Raw genomic sequence first — 12,674 nt, 5'->3', positions numbered from 1 at the left:
AGCTGCTGAAGCATGAACTGGTCAGGCTCTTAAATGGTGACTGGACGAATTGCTGGAGGCCGAGTGTGGGCTGACCTGAGTTAGAGACCCCCAGGGGCCAGCACACGTCACTGGTTTTGTCTCCGGAAGCTCCAGGTTCCCATCGTGAGGAGCAGAGCTGTCTCACCTTTGGTGGTAGGCCCAGAGCTGCCTCACCTCAGAGTCCACCTGCTGGCCGAGGGAGAGGCTTCACCAGAGCCGTGTCTGACTTGGGCAGGAGTGGCTCAGCTCCCTGTAGCCGTCTTGTCTCACATAAGGGAGAGAAATAACTTGTGCAGGTCACAGCCCAGGCCCCTAGGCACTGAGACAGACGTAGGCACAGGCCTTCAGAATGCTTCCTGTCTCCCCGCCCGACCACCACACCACCGGGACTCCTGCAAAGTACTGGTGGACCCGGACCTGGCGCAGATGCTGCAGTTTCTGCACCCAGATTTTAAGAGGACCAGGATGAACATGCCGAGGGCTCCAGCGGAAACAGTGGACGGCGTGCAGGGCCGATGGGGTGTGAGCGGAGCTGTGGAAACCCCTGGAAAACGCTGGCACAGAGATGAAGAGTGGCTTTGATGAGCCTTTCAGTGGACTGGGCTGAAAATGTCAGGACGTGTAGACTGGACCTCAGGAAAGCTTCAAGATGCGTCCGTAGCAATGTCTCAAGTGGAATGGCCAAGAGGAAAAGTGGGGAAGGAAGGGCAGAGTATCCAGGGATGGTGGGAGAGTTACAGCAGGTGCTAACATCCACACGTGGGAACTCCAGGAAAAAAGAGAAAAGGACTTCCCATCGTGGCAGCGGAAACGAATCCGACTGGGAACCATGAGGTTCTGGTTCAATCCCTGGCCTCACTCAGTGGGTTAAGGATCCAGCATTGCTGTGGCTGTGGGGTAGGCCAGCAGCTGCGGCTCGGATTCGACCCCTAGTCTGGGAACCTCCATATGCTGTGGGTGCAGCCCTAAAAAGCAAAAAAAAAAAAAAAAAGGAAAGTAGCAGGAAAAGACTCGAAATAATAATAGTTGAGAGTTTTGCAAAATTAATGACATAAAACCACAAATCAGAGCAACTGAAGGTACACGCGGATAATGCACTTGGTACATTGTATTCAACCTGCGGAACAGCAAAGACAGAGAAGCTCTTGAAAGGCCCCAGAGGGTGTGCACGTCCCTACCGAGAACAGTGATAAGAATGGAACCAGACTTACTGTCGGGAAGAGAGTGGAGTGGACTAGTTAGTGCTGGGTTTTTTTTAGCAGAAAGCAGTCATTTGATCATGCTCATTGATTCTGTGGTCTGGGTTCAGGAAGGGCCTGTCAGAGATGCCGCTGTCGAGATACTCCCCCACGGCGTCGGGGAGACACAGCACTGGGGAGCAGAGCAGTCCCTGAGTTCTGGAATTATCTGCAGGTGTTTTCTCAAGTGTGTCTGGCCCCTGAGCTGGATTGACATTAAAATGTGGCTCAGCTCAGGCGTTCCCATCATGGCTCAACAATGAACAAATCTGACTAGCATCCATGAGGACGCAGGTTTGATCCCTGGCCTTGCTCAGTGGGTTAGGGATCCCGCATTGCGGTGGCTGTGGTGTGGGCTGGCGGCTGCAACTCTGATTGAACCCTTAGTCCGGGAACTTCCATGTGCCACTGGTGTGGCCCTAAAAAGACAAAAAAAGAAAAGAAAGTGTGGCTCAGCTCACTAACCTACTGTCCGTGCAGAGTGGATCTCCTCATAGCCTGACGGCCTCTGGGAAATCAGATTTCTTAAGCTGCGGCCTTAGGTGTCCCAAGTGAGCATTCCAGCCCATGAGGCAGAAGCAGGAATTGGCTGTGAGCCTGGCCAATCGTGCTGCACTGGCGGAAGCAGACCCCGCCCGGCCAGATTCCAGGGATCTGATGGACAACATCCCGCTTGGCGGAAGAGGGCGCCGCAGAACGTGCACCTGCTGTAGAAAACGGCCACGACCGACCCTCCTGCAACAAGGCTTGTCTTTTCCATCCAGATGTGCGATATGCCCCCCCTTCTTTCCAAAGTCCTCCGAAATTCTCATCTCATTTTGGCCTCAGGAGTGTTTAGTGTTGAAAGAAAGACAGTCACTCTAGAATTTGTTATCTGGGGAAATTATCCTTCAAATGTGAAGGAGAAAGACTTTCTGAGAGAGAAACTGCGGGAATTTTTACTGTTATCTTGCATCCTTAAGGTTTTCTGAATTCACCTGTTGGAACAGCTTTTTAAGTAGATTCTGTCAGGGAGTGCCTGCTGTGGTGCGATGGAATCAGCGACGTCTTGGGAGCGCTGCTGGGGTGCAGGTTCGATCCCCGGTCCGCACGGTGGGTTAAGGATCTGCTGCAGCTGCAGCTGGGATCCGATCCTGGCCCAGGAAGTCCGTATGTGGGGCGGCCCACAGGTTCTGTCCTGTCTCCCACGTCGGCGGCCCCATCACTTCCCGTTACTGTTGGTCTGGTCTCACTGCACCGGCGGGAGCACGCTGTCAGGGGAGCCGTGACGGTGGCCCGCCCGCCCGGTCCTCTTCCCGACGGGGAGCGAGCCGTCGGGGTTTCTCTGTGAACTGTGGCGTTGGTGAGGTGTGCAGAGATGCTCTCGTCCACGTGGGAAGTTGGCCTCTATTCTTTGCACACTCACGAGTCTTTTGTTTTTGGCTTTTGTTTTTTGTAAGTGGCCACACGCGCGGCATGTGGAAGTTCCCGGGCCAGGGATTGAATCTGAGCCACAGCTGCAACCTCCTTTAACCCACTGTGCTGGGCTGGGGTCCAACCCACCCCTCCGCAGTGACCCAAACTGATCCTTAACCCACCGCACCATAGTGGGAACTCCCTGAAGAGTCTTCATCAGGAATGGCTGTGGGAGTTTTTTCATGTGCTTTTTTTTTTTTTTTTTTGTATTTATTGAGATAGTTTTTCTTCTGCAGCCTGTAATACGATGATTTACACTAATGGGTTTGTGAATGACAAGCCAGCCATGCATTTGGGAATAAACCGCATTTGTCACAAGGTACCATTTGCTGGTTCGCTGGATGTTACTGCCGTTAAGGGTGTTGGTGTCTGTGGGTATGGGACGTGGTCGTCCGTGGTGTCCGGTGCTCTCTGTCTGGTTTTCGTGCCGGCGTGTGTAGGGCAGGCCTGGAGGGGGAGCCTGGGCACTGCTTCTTTGTGCAGAATTGCTGTCGTTTCTCCTCACGTCCGGCACAGCTCACCCGCGATCACCCGTGGGGTCCCCTGGGCCTGGAGTTTTCTCCATGGGAAGGCTTTTAAGTATAAACCCAGTTTATTCGGTAGATGTGAGGTTGTGCTGGGCGGCCGGTCTCCGCTTGGCTCAGCTCTGGTAGCTGCTGGTTCAGGGGTCGTGTCATCTGAGCTGTCGCTTCGCTTAGCCTGCAGTGTGTCATTCCCGTTACGGTGTCACATCTGCGACGGGTCATGAGGGGTCTTAGTGGTGCTGCAGCGACGAGACCGCCGCTGTCCCGACCGCTCATATCGGCGGTTTGACTGTCCTTGTTGCGGGTCGTTCTTGGCTCCGGGAGAGCGGTTTTCAGGCCCCGCTGGCGGCCGAGCGGGAGTTGCAGACGCCGGGGCCCTTGGTGCCCGGGCGCGGCGGGCCGCTGTGCGCAGGCGGGGGTGGCGAGGCCCAGCCGCGGGCGCCCGTCGGGGCCGTTTCCTCTGCTGCCGCCGCCGGTGCCGCCTCTGGGAAGCGGGTGCCTGGTTGCCCGGGGGCCTCTGGGAGGAGCAGGGCTGGGGCCCGCCTGGGGTCTCTCGTCTCTCCAGATGGGACACAGCTGTCTAGTTGGAGCAAGTTATGCCCCGGGCCTCAGTTCCTTCTCTGTGAAATGAGATTTGGGACTGTCTGTCGCTTTACTACGCTCCCCCGAGTCATGAAACACGGGCTGGAGGGGAATTTGCTGTGCGATGGAGGAGGGAGCGAGCCCCAGAGCCGGGGGTCTTTGCCGGTGGCTTCTAACTCAGTACCACTGAGTTGGCGGGAACCAGCCGGCTCCACGCGAGGGCAGCTCCGGTGAGAAGCCTTCGCCTGGAGACCGGGTCTGCGCCCAGGGCCAGGCGCCCGCGGCCGGTCCCAGGCGGAGCTGGGGACGGGCCCTGCCTGCAGCTTCTGGGAAAGGTAGGGGGTTCGCTGGCGCGCAAAGCCCGGGCTCTGGAACAGCGTGAGCGCTCCGTAAACGGCTCCGTTATGAGCACCGAGAAGTGTTCGTGTGTGGGAACGAAGGGCTGAGGTTTCTGAGACACGCCCAGCAGCAGTGACGTGCGTGTCCCTGCAGGGGCTGGCAGGTGGAGGGCTGCGGGGTTCAGTAACTTGGCCGGGGTACCAAGCAGCTGCCTCGAGTATTTGGAAGGTCACGGTTTCCTGATCTTGTGGGCGTTTGTCAGGTTCCTGGTCTCGCCCTGGACTGTGCCCTCCGGTCCCAGACGAGCTGCACGTGGGCGGGGAAGGCCTGGGGAAGGGCAGGCACAGCCCTGCCCACCGCGTCGGGTCCCACGCATAACGGGTCTGGTCTTGGGCGAGACCAGCTCTTCTTGCATTTTGGGTCTTCATTCCCCCCTCGGCCGACTGCCCCCTGCCCTCAGAGGCCCCCTGGCCCAGTGAGGCCCTCCGCGCTCTCGGGCGGCTTCTCTGGGACCAGCCCGGCTCCTGGCATGGACCCCTCGTGCCTCGTGACAGATGAAGATGCCTGAGGCCTCGAGCTGCTCGACCTCACACCCGGCTCACCTGCCGGGTCTCCAGCCCCGGCTGCTCCGTGGGCTCTGGCTCTGCTCGTCCCACCCGGGTCAGGGTGCGGCTTCGGGGCCAGAGGACAGAGGCACGCGGCCCAGCAGACTCAGAGGCAGGAGCTGGCGGAGCTGTGTGGGGGCGTGCTGCTGCCTGTGGACGAGGGACCCAGGGATTGGTTTAAAAAGAGGAAACAATCAACTATTAAAAAACATATGCAAAATGAAAGTAAAATGAAGAAGTTCCCCTGGCCTTTCAGCCACAGTGCGCGTTCCAGACGGCGTCTGGGAGCAGCCCTGGCCCCAAGTCACCTCGGTGCTTGAGCGCCACCATGTTAATAATAATGTTAGAACAGAACAAGAAAGAACAGAAGCTCCTAGAGATATTGTTGCTCTGAAAGGTACTAAACTACCTTCAGACTGCAGTGCACCCTGTCTGCACAGCAGTGCTTCACTTTCCATGTCCGACCACCGGCGGGCCGTCCGGCGGCATCTATGGGGGACAGTGCCCCGCTGGAGTTAAGACGTAGAAAGTCACCGGGACCCAGACCAGCCCCGTCTTTCTTCTGACCGTGTCACTCTCCTGATTTCCCGTATTCGTCACCCTTCCGCCGTGGTGGCCTGGACGCACCCGGGAGAACATGGGCATGGAGTTTCACTGCAGGTGCCTTCAGCCTCCGTGCTGCTTAGAGACTTGCCTTTGGGGACGGGCTGTAGGGACACCGGCTGTGGGGACGTCGGCCGTGGGGACATCAGCTATGGGACGCGGTGTGGGGCTCTTTGGGCCGCCTGGGTTAGCTCTGGCCCCTCCACAGCCAGTGGGCGAGGGCGAGGCTCTGGCTGCCCCCTGGACGAGATGGGCTGTGTTCTCAGGGTGTGACTGCGGCGAGGGGAGAACCTGCACCCTGGGGCGGGGAGCCGCTGTCCCCCGACCCCTGCATCGGTGCTGCCTGTTGTCGGCTGGGAGCTGGTGGGGGGCTGGGAGCAGCACACCCACCTCCCAGCGGCTCTGGACCGCACCGTGGGGGTGCCTGGTGGGTGGGTGTCCTGCCCGCGAAACTGGCGCGGGTCACCCCGGGCTGCCTTGGCGTTTTCTCCGGAAGGGCCTGCATCCTCACGTCGCGCTGTGGGGGCGGAGCTGGTCCGGCCGCCGCTGTGACACCAGCAGGGCCGAGTCCAGCAGCCTCCCTGCAGCCCGGCAGCCGGTGGTCTCTCTCTTGCTTTGCGTTGCCTGATTCCTGAGAAGCCTGGAGGTCTTCTCGGGTCCTTCCTGCCTGTGCCTCCTCCTCCTCTCTGACCTCTCTTCCTGTTTTTGGTTTTTGGTCTGTTTCCTGTTGGCTTGTGCCTTTCTTCCTGGTTCACGGGTAACCCCTTGTGGATTAGACATGTTATACGCGAAGCCACTCTGTGGCTTTAAAAAGTTTTGATGCAGTGAAATTCCCCAGTCCTTCCCGTCGTGGGTTTTATCTGCTGTATCTTATTTCAGCAGTCCTTCTGCTCCCGGGTCCCGGAGGAAGCTCTCTGTGTCATCTTGCAGAGGGTCTCATCCTTGGGGTATCAGGCGGGATGAGCGTTTGCAGACAGCGCGAGGTTGCCGTGCAGTCTCACCTTTTCCGTGTGAGCCTTCACTTGCCCCTGCAGCAGCGACCCGGCTGGCGCAGCCTCTGTCATTTATCAAGTGGCCGTGCGGTACCTGGATCTTGTTCTGTCTGGGCCTCTGAGCCGGTCCATTGTCTGTCTGTCAGTGTCTGTGTCACGATCTTAAGTCATTGAGCTTCATGCAGATCTTCACATCCAGGAGGGCGAGCCTAGAATTTACAAAAGAGAAGCCTTTTGGGATTTTGATTGGCGTCTCATTGGGTCTGGGCATCCGTGCGGTGAGGTGGGCACTGACAGTTTAAAATAGTGTGTGTTAGTGTTTCCGTAGTGTAGTGGTTATCACGTTCGCCTCACACTAAAATAGTGTGTGTTCCCAGACGTGGACTAGGATCACGCTTCGTGTACTTAGGCCTTTTGAAATTCTTAATGATTCTCAATGAAGTTTTATAATTTTCTTCGTAAAGATCTTAAATGCTTCCTGTAAGGGTCATCCGTAGGTACTTCATTTTTTTTGCTTTTTAAAGCTGCACGCGCAGCACATGGAGGGTCCCAGGCTAGGGTCTCATCAGAGCCGCGGCTGCCGGCCTCCGCCACAGCCACAGCCTCGCAGGACCTGAGCCGCGTCTGCCACCGACACCGCGTTTGCGATTGGTCTGGATCGCTCTTTCTCCCTGACCCGTGTGTCTGTCTTTGACCAGCCTCGCATCATTCTGGCCACCCGGCTTTACATCTGGAAACGTAGTATGAGTGCTTTGACTTTAACCTTTTTTTTTGTCTTTTTTTTTTTTTTTTTTTTGGCGTTTTCTAGGGCCACTCTCGTGGCATATGGAGATTCCCAGGCCAGGGGTCCAGTTGGAGCCGCAGCAACTGGCCTACGCCAGAGCCATAGCAATGTAGGATCTGAGCCGAGTCTGCGACCTACACCACATCTCATGGCAACGCTGGATCCTTAACCCACTGAGCGAGGCCAGGGATCGAACCTGCAACCTCACGGTTCCCAGTTGGATTCGTTAACCACTGCACCACAACGGGAACTCCTGACTTTAACCTTTTTAGAATTGTTTTGGGAGTTCCCGTCATGGCTCAGTGGTTAACAAATCTGACTAGGAACAATGAGGTTGCGGGTTCGATCCCTGGCCTCGCTCAGTGGGTTAAGGATGAACCATTGCTGTGAGCTGTGGTGTAGGCCGGCGGCTAAGCTCTGATTGGACCCCTAGCCTGGGAACCTCCATATGCCGTGGGAGCGGCCCAAGAAATGGCAAAAAAAAAAAAAAAAAAAAAAGAAGACAAAAAAAAGATATGGATATGACCTTCTGGAGTTCCCGCCGTGGCGCAGTGGTTAACGAATCCAACTAAGAACCATGAGGATGTGGGTTCGGTCCCTGCCCTTGCTCAGTGGGTTAACGATCTGGCGTTGCCATGAGCTGTGGTGTAGGTTGCAGACGCGGCTCGGATCCCGCGTTGCTGTGGCTCTGGTGTAGGCCGGTGGCTACAGCTCCAATTCGACCCCTAGCCTGGGAACCTCCATATGCCGCGGGAGCGGCCCAAAGAAATAGCAAAAAGACAAAAAAAAAAAAAAAAAAAAAAGAATTGTTTCGAATATTCTAATTGCTTTGCTTTCTCACTTTTATCTTATTTTATTTCTCTTTATGGCTGCACGTGGAGCATATGGAAGTTCCCAGGCCAAGGACTGACTCCAAGCTGAGACTTTTGCCATAGTCGTGGCAATCCCAGATTGTTTAACTTATATATGTTTTAGAATCAGCTTGTCTAAATCTGCAAAAAAATAAAAATAAAAAATAAACCCTAACTTGGGATGGGTCTCTGCCCACATGGTACCTGGGGCCCCGGGGGCAATGGCTGTGCCTCTGGGGGGTGTCTGCCTGCTCCTGTAACTCCTCCCCCAAGCCCTGCACCCCTCTGAGGGGCTCCTCTGATGAGGTGCACAGGTGTGTCACCCCCAGGCACAGGTGGGGCGCCCGCTTTGCTGTCTCCCACCCCTGGGTCTGCCAGCCACTCTCTGCGCTGCCATGTCCTCCTCCAAGCTCTCAGACACCCAGGCTGCCCCCGACACCCCAGTTCTCTCACTTGTCGGCGGTTTCCAGGTCTCACAGCCCCTTGGCCCGAATCTAGCACTACTCAGGTTGCTCCCGCTCCGGGAGGTGGGGTGGGGGGTGCGTGCGGTGTGTATGCAAGCTGGGGGGTGAGTACAACATGCCCACCACCAGCCACGGTCTCTGCTGCAAACCCCCCTGAGGCCCACAGGGGCGGGATTGTCCTTAGGACTCCGCCCTGAACCCTAGGGTGTCTGGGGCAGTGCAGCTGCCACCGCCCCCTCGTCCTGTCCAGCTGCAGGTGCACAGCACAGTCAGGAAGGTCAGTGGATGTGTCAGGTCCTTTACAGTGTTGGTGGCTTTCTCTCCAGCTCCGTGGACGCTTCCCCGACTGCCTGCCTCTTGAATTAGTTCCCTCATCTGAAACTAGTGTTTAAAAACCAAGGTCTCCTGGAGGCGGGACGGCCTGCATTTCCCGTTGCTGCCTGTAGGGGCGCTGTTCCCCCCCCCCCCCCCCCCCCGCCCCTGCCCCGCCCAGGAGAGTCCGGGCCTCTGCCCCTCCCGACTCCCCGGGTGGTGGGTTTGCCCCTCACCCTGCTCTGCGGCCCCTGCTTTAATCGAAAGCACAGCAGTCCAGCGGCTAATGAGGTCCGACCCGGCGACAGCTCTTTCGCTTGTAGACGCCGTTTAATTTCTTTTTAAATTGCTTTGTGTTTGGTTCTGCCGACGAAATCGCCTGTCAGCTCCTTGGGGCCAGAGATCACGCACGTATTTTTTATTGTCTCCAAGGATGGAGGACAGCGGCTTGTGCGTAGCAAGGCTTGGTAAATGGTCTTAGTGGAGAACCTGGAGAGCCGTTCCCGGGTCCCCTCCTGGGGACAGCGGGAAGGACGATTTCCAGGCGGCAGAGCCTTCCCCGCTGTGGGCGTCTTGGCCGGGATTTACCCGAGGTCAGCTCTCCCCTTGGCCGGCGTGTCACACTGAGGCATCGCGTGGAAAGATTCTGTTACTGAAAGATCGGACCTGGGGGTCAAAGGCAGCAGAGCTCTGGGCAACTACGTGTCTTCCTGATGCCAGAGTCGGCGTGGAGTAGGCTGGGGGCGGGGAGGGCTGCTGGGGGTGGGGCTGGATCCTTGGACCCCGGCGGCCTAGGTTACTTTTCCCTTTGAAATGCAAATTAGCCCTTGCTAAGGAGCTGCTGGAGATCTCGGTCACCAGATTTCTGCGGAGGGGCTTGGTGGCTGGAGGGGCGAGGGCGGCAAGAAGTTCCTGCACAGGTGCCAGGCCTCTCCTTCAAAGAGACACTCAAGGCAGAGGGGGTGGAGGTTTGGAGGTTTGCGGAGAAGAGAGGACGAAAACCGGCTGGCACAGCCAAGGTGGCGGAGGTTCCCCGTGGGAGCTGAGCCGCCCGTCTGGTTATAGCAGCGACGAGCTTTCTTCCTTGGCTCGGGCTGCACACTAATTTGGGAGAGGCGGCCCTTCCAAGTCGTGCCTTCCCAAGCGGGGCGGGGCTCCTTGCTGGGAGGTCACCCGTCTGCTGGCCTCCTGCTCTGCTCGCCCTCTGGGAAGGTTCGGAGGCTCCTGCAGCCACTGGCCTGGGATGCCCCTCCCCACCCCCACTCCCAGCCCTGGACGGTCGCCTTCATCCCAGGCTTGGCTGGCACTGACCTTGGAAACACCCTGAACAGCTCTGCAGCCTGGGGAGGGCCCGCTGTAAACACGGACGGCTCAGCCTCCTCCCTCTCAGACTCGGAGGGTTAGACACTGAATGACGTCTCCGGCCACCTGGGGATGGACCATCAAGGTCATTACTGTCACATGCTTCCCTTTGCTGACGATGAGAGGGCCTTTCCGGGAAGCTGGCTCGGGAGGTCACGCCTTGGTTGTCCAGTTAATCAGTTAAAGGAACCCGAGTGGACACAGCAGTGACAGGTTAGTGCCTGGCCTGTCCCTTGACCTTCAGCCGTTGTGTGGACCCACCAAACCTGAGGAGTCCGGGTACTTTCCTTAGGAAATGAACTCAGCTGAAAGCTTTAACTGAGACATTATATCCTAAACTTCCTATTTTGTAAAGAAAACTCTCAGCAAGAAAGCAAAATACCACAAGAAATGAGGCAGTACTGCAGGTGAGCCAGGCCGGGACGGTTCGGGGAGAGATGCAGGCCCCCTAAGTGCAGAGGGGCTTCCCAGGAACCGGGGGAGGCCTCCCGCGTGCGAGCCCGCGCTGGGGACCCCTGACTGTCTGGGGGGCTGTAAAAAGCTCTCAGTCCTCTGACCAGGAGCCCAGCTGCCACTGCGCAGCCAGGTCTCAGGGCTGGGACGTTGGGACAGGTGACTTCCGAGGCATGTCACAGTGGGGTCGTTGATGCTATTCCACATCCATGGCATGTGGAAGTTCCCAGGCTAGGGATTGAGTCGGAGCTGCATCTGCAACCTACACCACAGCACCGCCAGGTCCTTAACCCGCTGAGCGAGGATCAGACCGGCGTCCTCGTGGATACTCGTCGGGTTCGCGACTGCCGAGGCAGACAGAACTCCCCGTCCACAGTTATGCTTCCGGGTCTCTGCCGGTGGCTGTGGCCCCAAGCATCCTCCTCGCTCGTGGGGCAACTGATGAAAGACTTGAACGGGGGAAGCTGCCCAGCCCCCCGACCCGTGACCCCTGACCTGAGGGTGAGGGAGGCTCAGATCACCCGCCTCCCCCCACCCCACGAGATCTCACAGCCTCACTGTGCCTGTTGGGAACTGAGTCTAGACGGAAGCAGGCGTAAGAAGTCCCCGCCCTGCCTGGAAGGAATGTGTGTTAGGATCCCAGACTCTGGTGGGAGAGCAGCTGCAGTCAGCCCACCTGCAGCCCCGGAACCACAGCACGCCAGCCGGTGCGGTGCCGTAATTCTGCTCCAGGCCTAGGGTGACGGGTGACATGGTGTGGTCCCTCCCGCCAGCCCTGGGGAGGCACTGGACATCGTTGGGAGACAGGTGAACTCTGGGACGTTTGCTGCGTGGTTTTCTGCAGAACCGCTGGCCGTGCCTATCCTCACATGCAGACGTGGGGGACCGTTCAGAGCATCTTAGGTATTTGCAGTGCTTTTCAAAGCACCCAACAGCCCCCAGTTCCCTTTGGGGGCGCCCTGGGCACCAGAGGAGGAGGGCCCAGCAGTGAGGAAACCAGGCAGAATCCACAGGCGTCTTCATTCCCAGCCCCCTGGCACCCTGTGTGGTTCGTTTCCAGTCAGTCCACAGGGGCCAGAACCCAGGCACAGACAGAGCTGTTAGAAGACAAGAGTTTTGTCGTGGGCCCTGCCATTTCCTTGAGGGGGGCAGAGCCTCTGTGGGCTCCGAACCCCTAACTTTGCTTGATGAAAAAGGCCCAGCACTCCAGGAGAGCAGAGTGATGCTGGATGTTTTTATTCACTTAACAGAAACATTCACTTATCAGATTTCACTGAAGTGCAATTTACAGAACTTAGAGGCAAATTAACATATGTAAATTCATATTTTAAGGTTTTGGATTTTTTTTTTTTTACAAATATTACAAATGTACACGCATGGGTACAATATTGCCATTCAATCATGCTTTTTATGTACATACTTTCACTTAAGAATTACTATTTATTAAGTTCATTTTGCTTAAAAAATGCTGAATATTAAGTGGGCACTGCTGGGCAAGTTTTTTTCTTCCTTTTTTATTGACACGTATGCTGCCGGGTGTAGGAATCTGGGGCCTGCCTGGAAAGAGGCCCCAGAATCCAGGTCACTTGTCTTCGTCTTTGGAGGGTGTTTCATTCCAGCCAACTCGGATTCTGAAATGAGCTGGGAGCTAGGCGGTCCCTTCTGCAGGGGCTGCTGTGTCAGCACTTCCCTGCAGGAGTGATGTTTGCTCTGAATGTCCAGAGCTGTGGCCTCCGTGTCCCTTTCGGTGGGCGGTCAGGCTGGACAGGCTCAGGGGCCTGAAGGGACGCTGGCAGGTCTTCTGGACAAGAGGTCACAGGAGCACACCAGACCTGACCACAGGTCAGCCAAGTGGAGCTCAGGGTCCTGGACTCAGTCGAGCCAGGAGTCTAGGGCCGGGAGGAGCTGGAGGGGGAAGGGGTGGCCCGGTGGCGGCGGGCCTTGCCAGCGGGGGCCCCGCGACTCTGCTTTTCCGGCGCCCACGGCCCGTCCCGCCTCCCGTTTCCGTTTCTCCGCCTCCCCCCGCACCCCCTCCCCCGCCATCCTTTCCTCCATCCGAGTCAGAACTCGGGGGTGGGGGGGGGGCATT

General features: G+C 57.3%; 1 protein-coding gene across 4 annotated transcripts in view; it reads left to right on the top strand.

Moving 5' to 3' along the window:
• Positions 1–12,674, top strand: part of WDR37 (WD repeat domain 37) — a 113,605-nt gene that overhangs the window by 47,758 nt on the left and 53,173 nt on the right. The window lies entirely within an intron of this gene.

This window comes from Sus scrofa, chromosome 10, assembly GCF_000003025.6.
Source record: "Sus scrofa isolate TJ Tabasco breed Duroc chromosome 10, Sscrofa11.1, whole genome shotgun sequence".
NCBI lineage: Eukaryota > Metazoa > Chordata > Mammalia > Artiodactyla > Suidae > Sus > Sus scrofa.
This window is presented reverse-complemented; position numbering and strand designations above follow the sequence as displayed.